Source organism: Cornus florida, unplaced genomic scaffold (genome assembly GCF_030987335.1).
Source record: "Cornus florida cultivar Cherokee Brave unplaced genomic scaffold, ASM3098733v1 CherokeeBrave_3.0.0_Hap2_Chr04, whole genome shotgun sequence".
NCBI lineage: Eukaryota > Viridiplantae > Streptophyta > Magnoliopsida > Cornales > Cornaceae > Cornus > Cornus florida.
In genome coordinates, this window is record NW_026775574.1 from 89,939,488 (window position 1) to 89,956,287 (window position 16,800).

The 16,800-nt window shown below is 37.5% G+C and overlaps 1 protein-coding gene across 5 annotated transcripts in view; it reads left to right on the forward strand.

Annotated features, from left to right (window-relative positions):
• LOC132303847 (F-box/LRR-repeat protein 13-like) overlaps positions 1 to 16,800 on the forward strand; it is a 31,931-nt gene that overhangs the window by 14,743 nt on the left and 388 nt on the right. For 2 of the 5 annotated variants that reach the window (XM_059801294.1, XM_059801296.1), the window contains 2 exons: positions 11,367 to 11,437; positions 16,455 to 16,745. The gene's annotated coding sequence lies outside the window, so the exon portion shown is untranslated. Of the gene's footprint in view, positions 1 to 11,366; positions 11,438 to 16,282; positions 16,746 to 16,800 lie in introns of all 5 variants that reach the window. The other 3 variants (XM_059801297.1, XM_059801295.1, XM_059801293.1) reach the window with 3 other exon arrangements.

The window sequence follows — 16,800 nt, forward strand, 5'->3', positions numbered from 1 at the left end:
AGGAGAGAACTACAAGCAGCCTTGGTTAAACCTTGTTGAAGGATTTATATATTTAAGTTACACCCTCTCTAACAGCTTAAGCTTTTGGAGTAAATGGTTGTTAACATGGTATTAGAGCCAAAGGTCTCGAGTTCAAACCTCACCGTCACCCTAATTAAAATATTGAAAAACATGTGTTGGACCAAAAAAAGGCCACACGTGAGGGGGCGTGTTGAAGGATTTATATATTTAAGTTACACCACCCTCTCTAACAGCTCAAGCTTTTGGAGTAGATGGTTGTTAACAAATCTCTATCCTGCAAAGCCAGGCCAAGATAAGTGATAGGAAACGACCCTCTTCTAAAGGATAAACTACGCATAATTCTTCTACATTTTCTGAAAGATAATATAAAAAAATAAACCACTGAACTCTTCTCCTGATTTGCTTTCAGCCCAGAAACCCTCTGAAACTCAGTTAACACCTGAGAAATGGCTGTAGTAGTCTTTAAATCAGCATTGGATATCAAGAACAAATCATCTGCAAACATAAGATGTGAAACATTTAAATTTAACTTGTTAGCAGTGCTGCAAAGCTTAATTTGACTGCTTGAAGTAGCTTTCTCCATCTGATTAGAGAAATATTCCATCACCAAAGCAAAGAGTAGAGGGGACAAGGGGCATCCCTGCCTCTGCCAATTTTCAGAACTATAAAAGCCACATTGGACCGCATTCACCATAACAGAAAATTTAACTGAAGAAATAATTCTTCTATCCATTTGATCCATCTGTCCCCAATTCGAAGAGACTGCAGCAGAGTTGAAAGAAATTTCCAAGAAACACTGTCATAAGCTTTGTGGTGATCTATTTTTAGGGAAATTGAAGGATTAGTAATCCTCCAGTTGAAACCTATGATTAACTTTTGGGCAAGAATCGAATTATCTAGAATTAATCTACCGGTGATAAAAGCAGATTGTTCTAGCCCAATGCTGTTGGGCCTGCTTTCCTGTGGAAGGCTGTTTGGCGCACTAAGGCACCCCTTAATGTGGCCTTTTTTGTTTGGACAGCTGTTGAGAGGAGGATTCTAACGCTGGTCAATTTGAGGAGGAGGAGACAAATTGTTGTTCACCGTGCTGTATCTGCAAAAGTGATGAAGAGTCGGTAGATCACCTCTTGCTGCATTGTCCAGTGGCTCAGGATAGTTGGGGTATGCTTTTGGGGTTGTTTGGGGTTCAGTGGGTTATGCCTCAGTACGCTAGAGGCATGATAGAGGCTGTACGGTGGGTTCCCAAACATGTGACTTTTGGAGGGTGGCACCCTTGTACATTTAGTGGTGTTTGTGGAAGGAACTGAATAGGAGATCTTTTGATAGCGAGGAGACTCCTATTGGAGCGCTGAAGTTCTCCATCATTAGTTCTCTTTTTTGTTGTCGGGTCATTGGGAGGAATTGTAAATCAATGGGGGAGATAGTAGATTTCTTGGATACATTGAGAGTTCAGGGCCTAATACAATCTTACTTATAATAGTAAAATAAAATATTTGTTATTGCCCAACAAACTTCTGTAACACCTTAGATAATCTCTTTGTTTCATGGACTCTTCAGAAGTAGTGAAGTACCTGTGTTGGACACATATCCCTCAGACATGGGTATGGGATATGTGTCCGACACTTTTAGTTAAACGTGTACTTAAAAAACATATCCAATCATTCAACTACATTATATTATTACTTTAAAAAGAGTTAATGCCTATATTGAATATTATATTAGATAAAAACATTACTTTACTCTAGAAAATAAAATAAAATAATTAATACAATGAATATTTAGCCGTGTCCGTGTTTGGAGATTTGACACGTCTGACACGTGGATACATACCCATGTCCGACACCCTTACCCAAGTCCATGTAACATAGGGTAATCTGTTTGCAAGAACCTTTGAAAATGATTTTGTACAAAACATTGAAAGGGCAATAGGCCTAAAATCAGGAGGCTTGATACTCTGATTTTTATTGGGAATAAGAGTAAAATAGTACTATTCAACCCTTGAGGCAACTTGGAATTGTTGAAAAAGAATTTCACAGCATCCACCACATCTATTTCCACTATGTGCCAGTAGTTTTGAAAGAATCTACCCGTAAAACCATCAGGCCTTGGAGCCTTGCATTGAAATTTATAACCCCTTTTATCTCTTCCATTGAGATCTCTACTTCTAAAGCATCAGCCTCTTCACCTGATAAGACACTTCTGGGAGCCATAAGATTTAACTGTTGAGTTTAGTCAGAAGAATTAGTGAACAAAGATTTGAAATAATCCACCAAACATTCCCTAACTTTCTTCTGATCATCAGTCCAAACTCCAGTAGCATCCTCCAAAGCTGTAATAGTGCTGATATTCCAATGATGAGCCACCTTAGAATAAAAGAAGCTGGTATTCCTGTCATTATCCTTTAGCCATTGCATCCTTGACTTTTGAGCCATGAGTATTTCTGCATTTCTCAGAGCACTTTCAAGAGAAATTACAGCCTTCTGTTCCTTGTCAATACCAACCTGATCCATAGGATTTACCAATAAATCAGCCTGAGCGTCCTCCAGAGCTTCATCAGCTTCCTTAATCTTATCAGATATACTTCCAAATTTGGTCTTATTCCACTTATTAACTTCTTTAATAATTCTGAACTTTTTCATTTTTATGAATTGTATTCCCTGTCACCTCAGCATTCCAAGCAGCAGCTATAATAGCTTCCAGGGGCGGAGCCAGAAGTTTTGATCTGGGGGCCGACCTAGTACTATGTAATTAAAAAATTTAAATTAATACATCAATTATGATATAATTTTATTTATAATATAAGTCTTAGTATAAATATATCTATAATACAAAAAATGAGAAAAATGCAACCTAAATAAATAGAGATGAAAAAATATATGAGAAGGTCAAAAAACATAGAGAAGAGGAAACAATGAGTTAAATATAAAATTAGAAGTGGTAAAGGAAAAGAAAAATGATTGGGTGACCGAAAACTAACACCCGAATGGGGAGTCGAACGCTCCCCATTTACTTGATTGTTGAAATGGGACCTATGTTTCGGTCCCATTTCAACCATCAAATAAATGGAGCGTTCGTTCCACACTCAGGTGTTAGTTTTTGTAGAGCATATCACTGCTCAAAGAAAAAACATTGTTAAAGAATTAATTTCTCTTCAATAATTATTTCAATTTAAGTAAGTTAGTTCCAGTTGGGAATAATATATCTTTATTACCTTGATTGAAACTTAAGAAGAAAAAAAATCACCATTTTAACTAAATGAAATAGTGGAAGTAACAAAACATGATTATTAGGAACAAAAAAACTTATACAAGGAGTAAATATAGAACTTGTTATTCAACAAGTGAGAACTAAAAATCTTAGCATTTATGATATAATTGTTGCTGTTGGCATTCTTGTCATTTTGGTTTCATCACTTTAGTTTTTCCTCCTTCCTAGTCTCCTAAGACTAGCCGATGTAGATTAACATATAATTTTATGTATTTTTCTTGTAAACACCATCTTACAAAAATGTCTAACAAAGGTTCATGTTTTTTTTATTAAAAATGACGAGACATTAGTGTAATTTTCCTTCTCTCTATCTCTTGACCTCGTATAATGGAGATTATACATGGGCCGATTTATCAGATTCTGATATTATTGACCGGTTTGGTCATATATGCAGAAATCTCTCATTATTATAGCGGATCCTCGAAAAAAAGAAAAAGAAAAAGAGGTTGTATTGAATAAAGTATATACTTCGACTTTCTTGTGATAGAACTTTAGCTCGTAAACACAAAAGTACTGTACGTGCTTTTTGAAAAAATTAGGCTCCGTAGCAACCCAACAAGTGGGACGAGAAAGAGGAGAGCTAGGGAGACCTTGGAGGTGGATGTCCTCAGCAGAAATTTCCTGGAATTCATAGAACTTCATCAAAGCTCAATCAGCAGTGTCCTTAGGATCCCATCTAATACCATGTATTACCAATCATTGCGACGTTTACATATCTGCTAACAAATGAATGGTCCAAGACTCATATAATCTTTCCCATTAGGGAATTGCTATAGGCAGAGAATGGACGAAGAATGAGTGTTTGGGTTCTTTCAAAAGACATTTTGTTGAAAAGATGACTTCAAGGGCTTCATGGGTGGCCCACTCTCCTGACATGTATTGGGTGAAATTATAGGAGGAACGAAGTACTTAGTTGAAGTAGCTCAGTTCTCTTTTCAACCCATACTTCTGATTGTGGGTCGAGTATAGGGGCGACTTCCATAGTCCCTGTCATGCCTTCCATAGGAACGAGATGCCCCCCTAAAGGAATGATCTCTCCGGGCTACGCTTCTTGGCGGAAGTTCGATACTACATTATTTTTGTCTTATTTGACGTACAAGTGAGCTTTTCTATTTCATAGGAAGATTCTACTCGTCTTTGTTTCTGTCTCGGCCTTGCCTTCTTAGTACGCAAGGCTTTGTATTGGCTTAAGCTAGCCCCACATTCTCGATTCCCCACCACTTGCCCTTTAGCAGTCTTTCAGGGGTATATTTATGCACTTGCTGATGATCATGGTTGACTTTCTGTGTAGGCCCACGTCTTTCTTTCTATACGAAATAAGCTGAATGACCAAAGCAATGGTGACTTCCACTTGTGGCCTTCTTCACTATAAGCCTATAATCCATGGAGCCTTTCCAGCTGTATCACTTCTTTTGCCTCAGGCATTTTCTTAGCTTTGGAAAACATTCCCGTCAGGCCCTCTCAATGACTTTGCGCCACAGCGATGATCTTTATCCCATCTTGGCGCTTATGATAATCAATATTCATTATAAATGTAAACGGAGTAATGACTAATGATATGCTACAGTAAGGAATATTATTTCACAAGATTTAGACTTTAAAAGTAAGGCTAAAAACACTATTTCTATTTTTTTTTTTTTTTATGACTTTCAGTAAGGAATATTGTTTCACTAGCTGTAATATTTTTTTTGAGTTTCAAGGGAACTTTTAAAGATTTCCATACACTATTTATGGGGCAAATGACTTATCAAAAAAAAAAAAAATTATGGGGCAAATGAATAAGTGTTTGAAATTTTTGTTTGGGGGTGGGGGTGGGAATTGAAATTTTTTACTCCCTCCGTCCCATTTTAAATGTCCCTTTTTGGGAACCTAACCTTTAAGATGTGGCTTTTAAGATGTAGGTTCACAGAGATGTGATGATATTTTATTTTCACGAGTACAATGCAAGAAGATTGAGAAAGTTTTAAAATATAGTACATAGACTTGTGAATTGGGTAAATTGTTTTGGGACAGCTAAATATGGAAAGGCGGACGTTTATTTTGGGATGGAGGGACTAAGGGAGTAAAAGTTTTGGGGACTGCAATATAGATATGTTTATAAAAAAACTTTTTTGGGGGAGGGGTATAAGCAAAAGTTTTCAAGGCGGGCCTCTCCCTCTGCCCCTGCCCCTGATAACTTTTTAAATTTGGAAATGTTCTCAGCCAACCATCATTCATCATCAATCCTCTATCCAGTTTTGTGCATGTTCTTCTGTGACATCTGCCCAATACTCCATGTCCAGTTACCATTGATAGGGAAAAATAAACCTAACCTACCTTGACCAGCCACCAAACCTCTTCGACATATTTCGTTATCAAAGATAACAATTTCCATGGGATAAGAATGATGACATTTCTTATCCAGGATAATGAAAGACGACGTGGTTCAACAGGGTAAGGATAACCTTGGCACAATTTGAGAAAGTCAACGGAGTAAATCATATCCCCTACAAATCTGGCAATAAACGGATCTTCTCTGATCTCGCACAAGCGGATGATAAGGGAGACCTCAACCATCGACATAGGCAGACCAATTGGTTCCAATCGATAGCCATAAATAGGACACCAAGCCATTAAAGAAGGTACGAGAAAAAACCCCTAAACAGAATATACATAATTATTATGTGATACAATTACAAGTACTAACTTGATCGTCGGAGGGTCCTCGGCTGGCACCCCACCGGTGCCATTCGAGGTGACGTCCTTTTGTTTTGCAAGTAAACACCGTCGGTCCGAGTCGCAAGGATTTTAGCATCAACAGTTGGCGCCGTCTGTGGGAACAATTAGTTCTTTGAAGAAATAATAATTCTGATGCGACTCGGCTCGGACGGCAAGACGAAAGTTTCTGATCATGGAAATCGTCCCAAAGTCATCAGTTGATAACGGGTTTCTATTTTCTTATATAAGGACGGGTTTCTACTGATTACCCGCCCATCATATTGGGCACAAACCGGTGGGTTGCGTGATGCCACCCAGTGTACGATGACAATAATCAAAATTTGGCACGTCGACCCAGGCAGTCCAATGTGGTGTTTTCCATCTAGCGATGCTTGGTCCCCTCACTACTGAGGTTTGGTCGTCTAAGACCAAACTCTGTCTCATATCTGGCAGCAGCCAACTACCAAGGCCTGATCGTTGAAGACTAAGGCCTAGTCCTTCTGCGCCTACATAAATGAGTAGGTCTCCACCCATCAAGAAGATCACTACCAACAAGGGGGTCTTTACCTACTAGTAAAGCCTCCGCCTACCAAACGACAGTCGTCACCTCTCTTCCTTTGCAGGAATTGCCTATCGACTTCAGATTATGCAGAATTTTGGATTGATCATCCATTGCAGGTTAATTCTCAGTAATCATTTCTAACACAATCTAATATTTTTAGACAACCGCAAATTGTTGTAGCACCAGGCACTCCGTCCGCTGTATAAACGTCTATAGAATGGGTCATCCCCCAAGATCCCACCATCGGGGGCAGAATAGTGGATCACATGATATCAATTGTCGATCTACATATGATGACAAGGTTTAGACGATTGACGCACCAACCTTGGTACATTGAGCTAACCGGGTTTCTAATCTCTCTCCTTTAGCGATTCCTCGAGGGCACTAGTCATCCAAGACCGGTGCCCGATCCTCTGAAACCATAACCTGTCACATGCACTTCAAATGTGATGGGTCACTACCACCATAGCCACAAAGCGAGGCAAGCATAAAAGATAAGTCCACGAAAGTGAAAAACTTTGACTCCCTTATTAAAGGGCAAGCATATAAGAGATCGTTCTTCAGCCAAAGCGATAGGACATATCGTGAGGATGACTCAGATAAGTATATCGACTAACAATTGTCTTACAGTTGGAATTAGCCTTATTCAAAATAAAGACTGGGGGCATCTCAGTTCATCATTTTACATGGAGGGGACAAGAAGCCGACCACTCCTTCTACACAGAAGGGTGAGATAATTAAAGCTTCCTTCAGAGACGAGACGACTACCTCTCGTATTAAAGGGGTCACCCTCTTTCAGACTACACCTCTTTCCCCCATAAAGGAACGAAGGGTCAACTTCATCTTCTTCCCTCGGTAAAGAGACGAAGAGTTAACTACTCCCTATTAAAGGGAGAGCTTGCAAAGCTCGAGTAACTCTACTTCCCTTATTAAAAGGGGCAAGAAAGTAATCATCAAACATGCTTAGCTCAGTAGGACTTGGCATTCCCGACGCTTGACAAAAATCTAATTCCCTTACTAAAGGGATACAAGGGATGATAATGAGTGTCCTGTATTAAAAGGATCCGGGCTGAATGAATCCTGTAATCAATATCCCCGTACTATAAGGGATAGTAAATAAATGTCCTGTACTAAAAGGACCCGGGATGAATGAATCCCTTAATCAATATCGCCGTACTATAAGAGATAGTAAATAAATGTCTTGTACTAAAAGGACCCCGGTTGAATGAATCCCGTAATCAATATCCTCATACTATAAGGGATAGTAAACATAATTCCCTTACTAAAGGGACGAGCTGAGTGAAGCTCATAAAGCCTACTTCCCTTACTAAAGGGACGAGTTGAGTAAAGCTCGTAAAATTTAATTCCCTTATTAAAGAAGTGACGAACTGAGTGAAGCTCGTACAATTTATTCCCTTATCAAGGGAAGATTACCCAAGTTTACCAAAAAGAGTACCCAAGGACAATAGTACCCAAGGGAAGATTACCCAAGGGTACCAAAAATAGTACCCAAGGGAAGATTATCTAAGGGTACCAAAAAGAGTACCCAAGGGTACTAACAATAGTACCAAAGGAAAAATTACCCAATGGTACCAAAAAGAGTACCCTTGACAATAGTACCCAAGGGAATATTATTCAAGGGTACCAAAAATAGTACCCAAGGGAAGATTACCCAAAGGTACCAAAAATAGTACCCAAGGGAAGATCACCTAAGGGACCACTACCCAAGGGAAGAGTACCCACGGGAAAAACTACCTAAGGGAAGATTACCCAACGGAACAGTAAAAAAAAATAATAATAATACTGCTCACATGAACAGTACCCGCGGGCATTGTTACAGTGCCCAGGGAAAAATAAAAATTTATTGTTCACATGAACAGTACCTGCGGGCATTGTGCCTAGGGCAAAAAAAAAAAAAATTCATTCCCAAAGCTAGACGAGCAAGCTTGGGAATGGGGGGCAACTGATAGGGAAAAATAAACCTAACCTACTTTAACCAGCCGCCAGACCTCTTTGACATATTTCGTTATCAAAGATAACAATTTTCATCAGATAAGAAAGATGACATTTCTTATCCAGGATAATGAAAGACGACGTGGTTCAACAGGGTGAGGATAACCTTGGCACAATTTGAGAAAGTCAACGGAGTAAATCATATCCTTTACAAATCTGGCAATAAACGGATCTCCTCTGATCTTGCACAAGTGGATGATAAGGGAGACCTCAACCTTCGACATCGGCGGGACCAATTTGGTTCCAATCGACAGCCATAAATAGGGCACCAAGTTATTAAAGAAGGTACGAGAAAAAACCCCTAAACTGAATATACATAATTATTATGTGATACGATTACAAGTACTAACTTGATCGTCGGAGGGTCCTTGGCTGGCACCCCACCGGTGCCATTCGAGGTGACGTCGCTTTGTTTTTCATGCGAACGCCGTCGTTCCGAGTCGCGAGGATTTTAGCATCAACACCATTACAGGTAGAAATGTCAGAAAGACCAATAGTATTCAACACACCATCAAAAAGATCAAGCATCTTTTGAGGCACCCTTTTTTCACCTATATTATCCCCATGACCTCTTATAGAGTTCCAGTCCCCGATTACAATCCAAGGACCATCCACTATAGAAGCAAATAGGCCCAGTTTCTCCCACAATTTTTCCCTCTCCTTAGCAGTGTTTGCTGCATAAATAGGAGAAGCATTAAAGGTTCGTTGCAATTGAAGATGTTTTATCCTCTAAAACATACATTGGTCAGCAACATCCATTATCTGAACATCCACATCAACTGGGTTCTCCAACCAACCCAAATTCTACCCAACTCACATGTGCTATAATTGTTCCTCCAATTCCATGAGCAATTTATGTTCTTAGACATTCTGCAAAAATGAGCTTCTCTGACCCTTGTTTCTAAAAGAAAGGCTAAGGAGATAGAAGTTGCCTTCATCAATTTTTGTACCTGCCTCTGCATTCTATGCCTATTTAGGCCTCTTACATTCCAGCTCCCTAACGTTTGGAGCTGGAAGAATGAGCCCTTGCTTGTGACCCTTTGAGTCACACTCATATCAGGTTTCTTCTGCTTTTGTTTTTTCACTCAGAACCTTTAGTCTCAATACGATAGTGAATTCTCCACATTAGCAGTGTCTCCATCTATAAGTTTTCCTCATTTCTTCTGTTTTAGATTCCTCTCCCAAACGCACACACCCCTACTGAGTAGCTTCCCCAGCAGAAGCTGTTTTAGCCCTTTTCAACTCTTCATTTCTAACAACTGAGACATCCAAATTACTCCTCTGAATATTAGCAATTTGTTCCATATCAAATAGAGAACCAGCATCCAATACTCCAAATCTATCCCCACATACTGAATTTCTCTCTCATGCTGTGAACTTTGCACCTCTTCCTCCACTGAATGATCATTTCCTCCTTCAACGTGAACATCCTGTTGAACTAAATTAAGCCTTGAACCTCATTCAGTTTTTTGGATTGCCTCTTATTCCTCTTTATCTTGCAAAAAAGCAAATGCATTACCATCCACCAGCCCAGTCTGTTTATCTACTATGGTAATTTGATAATCTTGCTGTTTATCAACACCTTCTTGTACTGGAACCAATCTCCTTGTATTTTGATCACCCATCGAGTAGATATAACAGGTTTTGCCTTGGGCATACTCTTCCTTGGACATTTAGTCACACTATGATCAATACCATGACATATGCTACATAGTTGTGGTTTCCATTCATACTAACTCCACAGAGCAATCTTTACCATGAATGCAAATATGCAATAATTCAGGTAGTTCCTCATGGACATCTACCACCACCATAACTCTCACATACTCTCCTCGTTCTCTCATCATCGATTCATCAAGATATAAAGGTCTCAAAAACTTGGAGCATACCTTTGAAACAACACTTCTATTAGAACAATGGATTAGAAGTCCATGAATATTCAACCACACTGGGATCGACCCCAGTACATCCCCTTTGAGATCAACACATTTATTCCACTTCTTCACTATAATCGACCGACCCTCAAACATATGGACCCTTTGCAATGTTCTGTGAACATCTTGAAAATAATCAAACATTTGTTGGTACAGAACAAGAGGGAACTGTTAGATAGTGATGCTTGTTATCCTTTAGTGCAGGTCAGGTATGATAGCTTCTTTTTTCTTTTACTTTTATCTTATATTTATTTATTGGTAGATCATATCAAGCAAACAAGGCACATCCAAATATTATATGGTAATGTTGCACCAGAAGCTTCTATAGCAAAGGTTACAGAAAAAGAAGGTTCTCTGCACATGTTTGCTACAATAGTGGCAATTTTAAAACAAGTGATTCGTTATGATTAAAGAAGATTGAAAAATTATACAAATCAGGGACACGAGAGATAGAGAGCTACACTGCATTCCTATTTTTTAAATCACGCTTATTATTTTTTTCAGTGGATTTTGCTCTCAAATACATAACAAGTATACTACTATTCAAGCCAGTTTAATTTGTCATGTTAAAACCATTGATCAACACACAAGTTTGACAAGTAATGGCATGTCCACGGTTTAGCATCAATCTCTTCCAACAAATAATAAGATCATTGATAGATTCCATCAAGCAAGCATGAGTTGCATGAAAAGGTTCTGAGTTTACTGGAAAATATGGGCTATACTTCTCTGGTGTTGTCTTCCATTCCACCCTTTTTACTCTTATGACTTTTTTCTTATTATATGCTTCGCATTGTTTTACTCCTTTTTTTTTATCATTCTGAATATTTGACGTATTGAAGAGCTAATGATTCTAAATTATTATACACTAGGTCCTGTTCTTTTCATTGAAGGAGAGAAATTTATGATTGCAACTACCATGAATGAGCCTTTGATTTTTAAGGTATGTTCCCTTCCTTTGAATTGTATTATGTTCCTCCTCTCTTTTTTTTTTTTCATGAGAATACCTTATAGTTTCATACTAAATTCAGTAAATGACACTGTTATTATAACTTGATGTTCTACCTGTCATTTTGAGAATTAATGACTATTCTACATGTTATTATAAATTGATATTCTGTATTGTTAAAATTTCCTTTTTTGTTTGTTTTCTGTAGATTTAGTAGATATTGGAGATGGATTTTCTTTTATGTTTGTTCTCTTTTTCAATTCAGTTTATAATATCATGCATTGTAGGAAGTATTCCCAAAGATATCTATGCTGCTTACCTACCCCTATTTTCTCTCTAATTATGTTTATGCATATGTGAGTGTAATTTAGTATAACAATCTGAAAAGATATATTTTCTTGTTAAACAAAATTTTGCTCTATTTGAAAGCTAAAATATTGGGCAATGTATTGGTGAATTAAAAATGGTTGAGATTTCTGACTTGAGTGTGGGTGCGCCAGAAATTGAATAACTCTCTTCTTTCGGTTTTTTCTGCCTTGTAACAAGGACTTTAACAGTGAAGGAATGTATGGCAGAAAATATAAAACATTTTGAAAATCTGAGATTTCATTGACTTGAAATCTGAGTACAAAGTAGAAGATTACACTAGACTACTGCAGAAAGTGAAATCTGAGATTTTATATTTTGTGGCGTTTTCAGGGTTGATTTTATTGTGAAAGTATGTTTGTGTTATGTTTGAGTACATTTATGCTATTTCAGGTGCATTCATGCTATGGTATCGCGATGTTTGTCTAGTGTAAGTAGGTGTATGTTCTCATTATGGTGTTGTGATATTTGTTTTGTATTGTGACATTTGCTCATTACATGTGCGGGTATATTTGCACTATTACATCATGATTTCATTTTAGGGCATGTGTGAAGTCTGTGCAAAAAATGCACGGCATGCATGAATTTCAAAGGATACGTCTTCTTCTGATGTTGCTCTCTAAGATTGGTGCACTTACATAGCTCCTTCACAAGGAATTATCTAAGTTTTTGAGAGTCTTTCGCGATTTATTTAAACTTCATCAATGCTCTAAGGAATCTTCTCAAACCTTTCTAGGTCGACATAGAGCCTTTCTTCTTGCTGAAAAGCTGCGGTTGATTTATGAACCCAATTGATGAAATGACCATCCGAGTTTATGTATGAACCTGTTCTTTTATTTAGAATCCAAATTTCAATGAATTTTAAGACATTCAAGTCTTAATATTTGGGTCCTAATCACTCGAGCATATGACCTCAGATTCAATTATTCGAGGCTTAATATTCCTGGGAAGTTAAATTTTATGAATTTTAAGATGTTCAAGTCTTAATGTTTTGATTTGCATGCCCGGGACATATTTTCCAGACTTATTTAAATGTTTTATATATTATTTTATATATATGTGAGGGTGTATGTGGAATTTTACATGGTTGTGGCATTGTGGGGTTCTAACCATTCAGGCTTAGTTCCAAAATTATTATTATTATTATTATTATTATTATTATTTTTTGGTGAAATTTAAGATAGTTGAATCTTGAAGTTTGGATTCTAATCATTCAAGCCAAGAAGCTAGATTTACACATTTCAAGACGTTCAGGCCTCTTAATGTTTGAGCTCTAACCATTCGAGTTTAGAACCAATTCTTTTATGAATATTAAGATATTCGAATCTTAATGGTTGGATTCTACTTGTTCGAGCTTAGAACCTAAAATTCTGTGAATTTTAGTACGTCTGAGTCTTGGTGTTTGGGTCCTACCGTTCGAGCCTAAAACCTATAACTCTATAAATTTCAAGATGTTTGGGTCTTAACGTCCGGGTTTAACTTTCTGAACTTAGAACCAAAATTTTGTGAAGTTTTAGACATTTGAGTCTTAATTTTTGGGTTCTAACATTCTGAGTTTAGAACCGAAATTTTTTGGATTTGAAGAAATTTGAGTCTTAATGTTTGGTTTCTAATTTTCCGAGCTTAGAACTATTTTTTTGTGGATTTTTGGACATTTGTGGAACCTAACTTTTGTGATCTTTAAAATATTCGAATCCCAATAAATGATTTATTAAGTTTTTGAAGATATCTGAGTCTTAATTTTTATGTTCTAACCATTTGAGCTTAGGACCTAAATTTTGTGACTTTTGAGATGTTCCAATATTAATAGGTGAATTTTTAAGATATCCACAATTTTGAATTTTGGTCCCTACCATTCGAGCTTAGAACCAAAATTTTGTGAGTTCTTGGATATCCAAGTCTTAATATTTGGGTTTTAACCATTTGGGCTTAGAACCAAATTTTTGCAACTTCTATGATTTTCGAATCTTAATGTGTGAATTTTAAGATATTTGAATCTTAATGCTTAGGGTTCTAGCTTTCTGAGTTTTGAACCAGAATTCTTTGAATTTTAAGACATTTGAGTCCTAATGTTTGAGGTTCTAGCTTTCTGAGCTTAGAATCAGAAAATTGTGAATTTTAAGACATTCAAGTTCTAATGTTTTGGGTTCTAACTTTCTGACTTAGAACCAAACTTTGTGAATTATTAGACATTTGAGTCTTGATGTTTGGGGTTCTAGATTTTCAAGCTTAGAACTAAGATTCTGCAAATTTTCAGACATTGGAGTCATAATGTTTGGGGTTCTAGCCTTCCGAGCTTAGAACCTGAATTTTGTGATTTCGAGACATTCAAATCCTAATGTTTTGGGTTCTAACGTTCTGAGCTTAGAACCTTCGTGAATTCTCAAGACATTTGAGTCTTTACGTTCGGGGTTCTAGCTTTTCGAGCTTAGGAACAAAATTCTGCAGATTTTCAAACATTCGAGTCCTAATGTTTGGGGTTCTACTGGCTTTCTGAGCTTAGAACCAGAACAAAATTCTGCAGATTTTCAAACATTCGAGTCCTAAAATTCTGCAGATTTTCAAACAATTGAGTCCTAATGTTTGATGTTCAGGTTCTAGCTTTCAGAGCTTAGAACCAAAGTTTTGCAAATTCTTGAATTTTCGAGTCTTGATGTTTAGGTTCTAGCTTTTCGAGATTAGAACCAAAAGTTTGAATTCTTAGCTTTCGAGTCCTAATGTCAAGGTTCCAACTTTCTGACTTAAGAACCAAAATTTTGTGAATTGTTAGCCTTTCAAATTTTAATATTCAGTTTCTAGCTAAGATAATCAATGAAATGGAGTAGGCATAGTAGTAGATCACTACGCGAGGGATAAAGTTGTAAAAGTTAGTAGACAAGGAGATTAGCCTAATAACGATTTTTAATTGTCCTAGACTAATAAGAATGAATATATACCTTAAATATATCTGAGGGCAAGCCTGTCTCAGTCCCTTTTGAGGCTTGAAGAAACCGGCAGGAGAACCATGCACTAGTACTGAAAATCAAGCTGAGCCAAGACGTTCACCCTCCTATTTCATTTCATCCAAAGATGTTATAACGCAACAAGAAACAACCCTTTAACCACTCTGTTTCTGGGATGTCTGCCCTTTATGGACTGATAACACCAATCTGCCAAAGCAGTTACAGAAACCTGTACAGGAATGTCCACCTTCAAAACTTCAGCCCACCAATTACATAAGCCATTAGTAAGATACCAATTCTTCCTCCTCCTTGGACTAAACAACCATTTCAGCCCTTCCTTTTCTCTGACTCTATCCTTGCCCTCTTCCCTCTCCTTAACTCCACCAAATCTCTCTCTATACTAACAAACAACCACCTGAAACGAGCCCCCTTCACCTATACAATCCAAGATTACATAAGTGCACAATTTAAGTGGTGCACTGTCAAAGCAATACATTTAAAGGATAGTTGTACATTAGACAAATAGGTTTGAAGCCCCCAATTAAAATTGAGGAAATTTAAACCATCACGAGGTCAATTGCTGTCGATAAGAGAGTAAACAACTGATAGTAAAAGCAGTGCTACAGATGATTTAGAAATTCCTAACAAATTTGTAGTTGTGATGTAATATATCAATTCCTCGTTCAGCATTTACATGTTCACAATTCAACCAAGAAGCCCATTTATAGGAACAATGCTATGTATCTAACACTAGTAATCAGTGGTTCCTAATTCAGGGGGGAAAATGAATACAAGAATTTGGTTAAACACCTAAACAGAATTCTATTAATCAATGGTTCCTAAACATCAGTTGATCTCATAAACTTTCAGCTGAACCAGCTTTTGCTTCAACGTTCTCTTAACCCATCTTTGTGTTGTTTCATGTATCATTACGCGCCCATGCCACCGATGGTTCTCTACCAGATAAGTTATTACGTCCAGCTCTTCCACATCAGCTATGGTAATTGTTGTTTTAGCCCAGAGAGAGTGAAGTTCTCTCTCAAAATCAGTCTGCAGCAGGGAATTTTGCTCTTTCATTCTCTTCAACTCTAGCGTAATTTCTTTCAGCTTATTTGGTGGTAAATTTCTTGATTTGGCAACTTGAAGTTCCATCCTTGTTTGGTCGTTTTCAGCTCTTTGGAGTTGTTTACGTATTTCTATGAACCGTTGCAGACGTTCACATCTCCCCGCCATTCTGCAGAAAGAGAAGTTAAGGCAAACAAGGAAATTACAATAATGTGCAGAAATTGAAAGTTGACGCAGAAACAAAAATTATAGAAGTGCAGAAACTGAAAGTTTACACTGAAATGGAAATTACAGGAAATAAACATAAAGGACGTGAATTTCTGCATTTATGAGAATGTTTAGTTTGACTGATCACTAGCTGCCATATAACATTTCATATTCAATATGAAACACACATATTTTTCAAGCATCTCCTATAATGATAGCATCTTATTTGACATTCAACTAAGCATCGTTTGCTTGGCAGCTCAGAGTCTCTTAGATGGCCCAATATGGGAATGTACAGAGTAGATGTAGCATCATTTATGTCATTGGCTTTGTCGAGTTGCGGGTAATGGAATTTAAGTATTAAGAGCATGGTCTAGTTCTTGATAAAGATGAAGTTACATGTCCCTAACCTAGTGTGGATGGCATAACAGCTTAAAGTTGTGTGGTTGGTGAGGAGCATACCATTTTTATTATCGTCACTATATCATTACCATAGCAAAACAGGGAGCTGCGCTCTACCCTTCCAGTGCTTTTCCGGGGAGGTCCAGAGTCTACCCAAGGAAGAAAGAAGGTTATTTTATTTCTTAGCCAACTAAATGCTTACAACATTGAAGACTATTTAACCGTAGCATTGTTTTATACCCTTCGTGATAGAAGAATGCAGATAGTAGACGCACTAAAACTGCAAATGGATGTCCAGAGGCGCATATGAACAACTAAAGGTTTGGGACTGGTTAACTCCTTTTATCACAAAGTCATTTACATCATATTATTGCA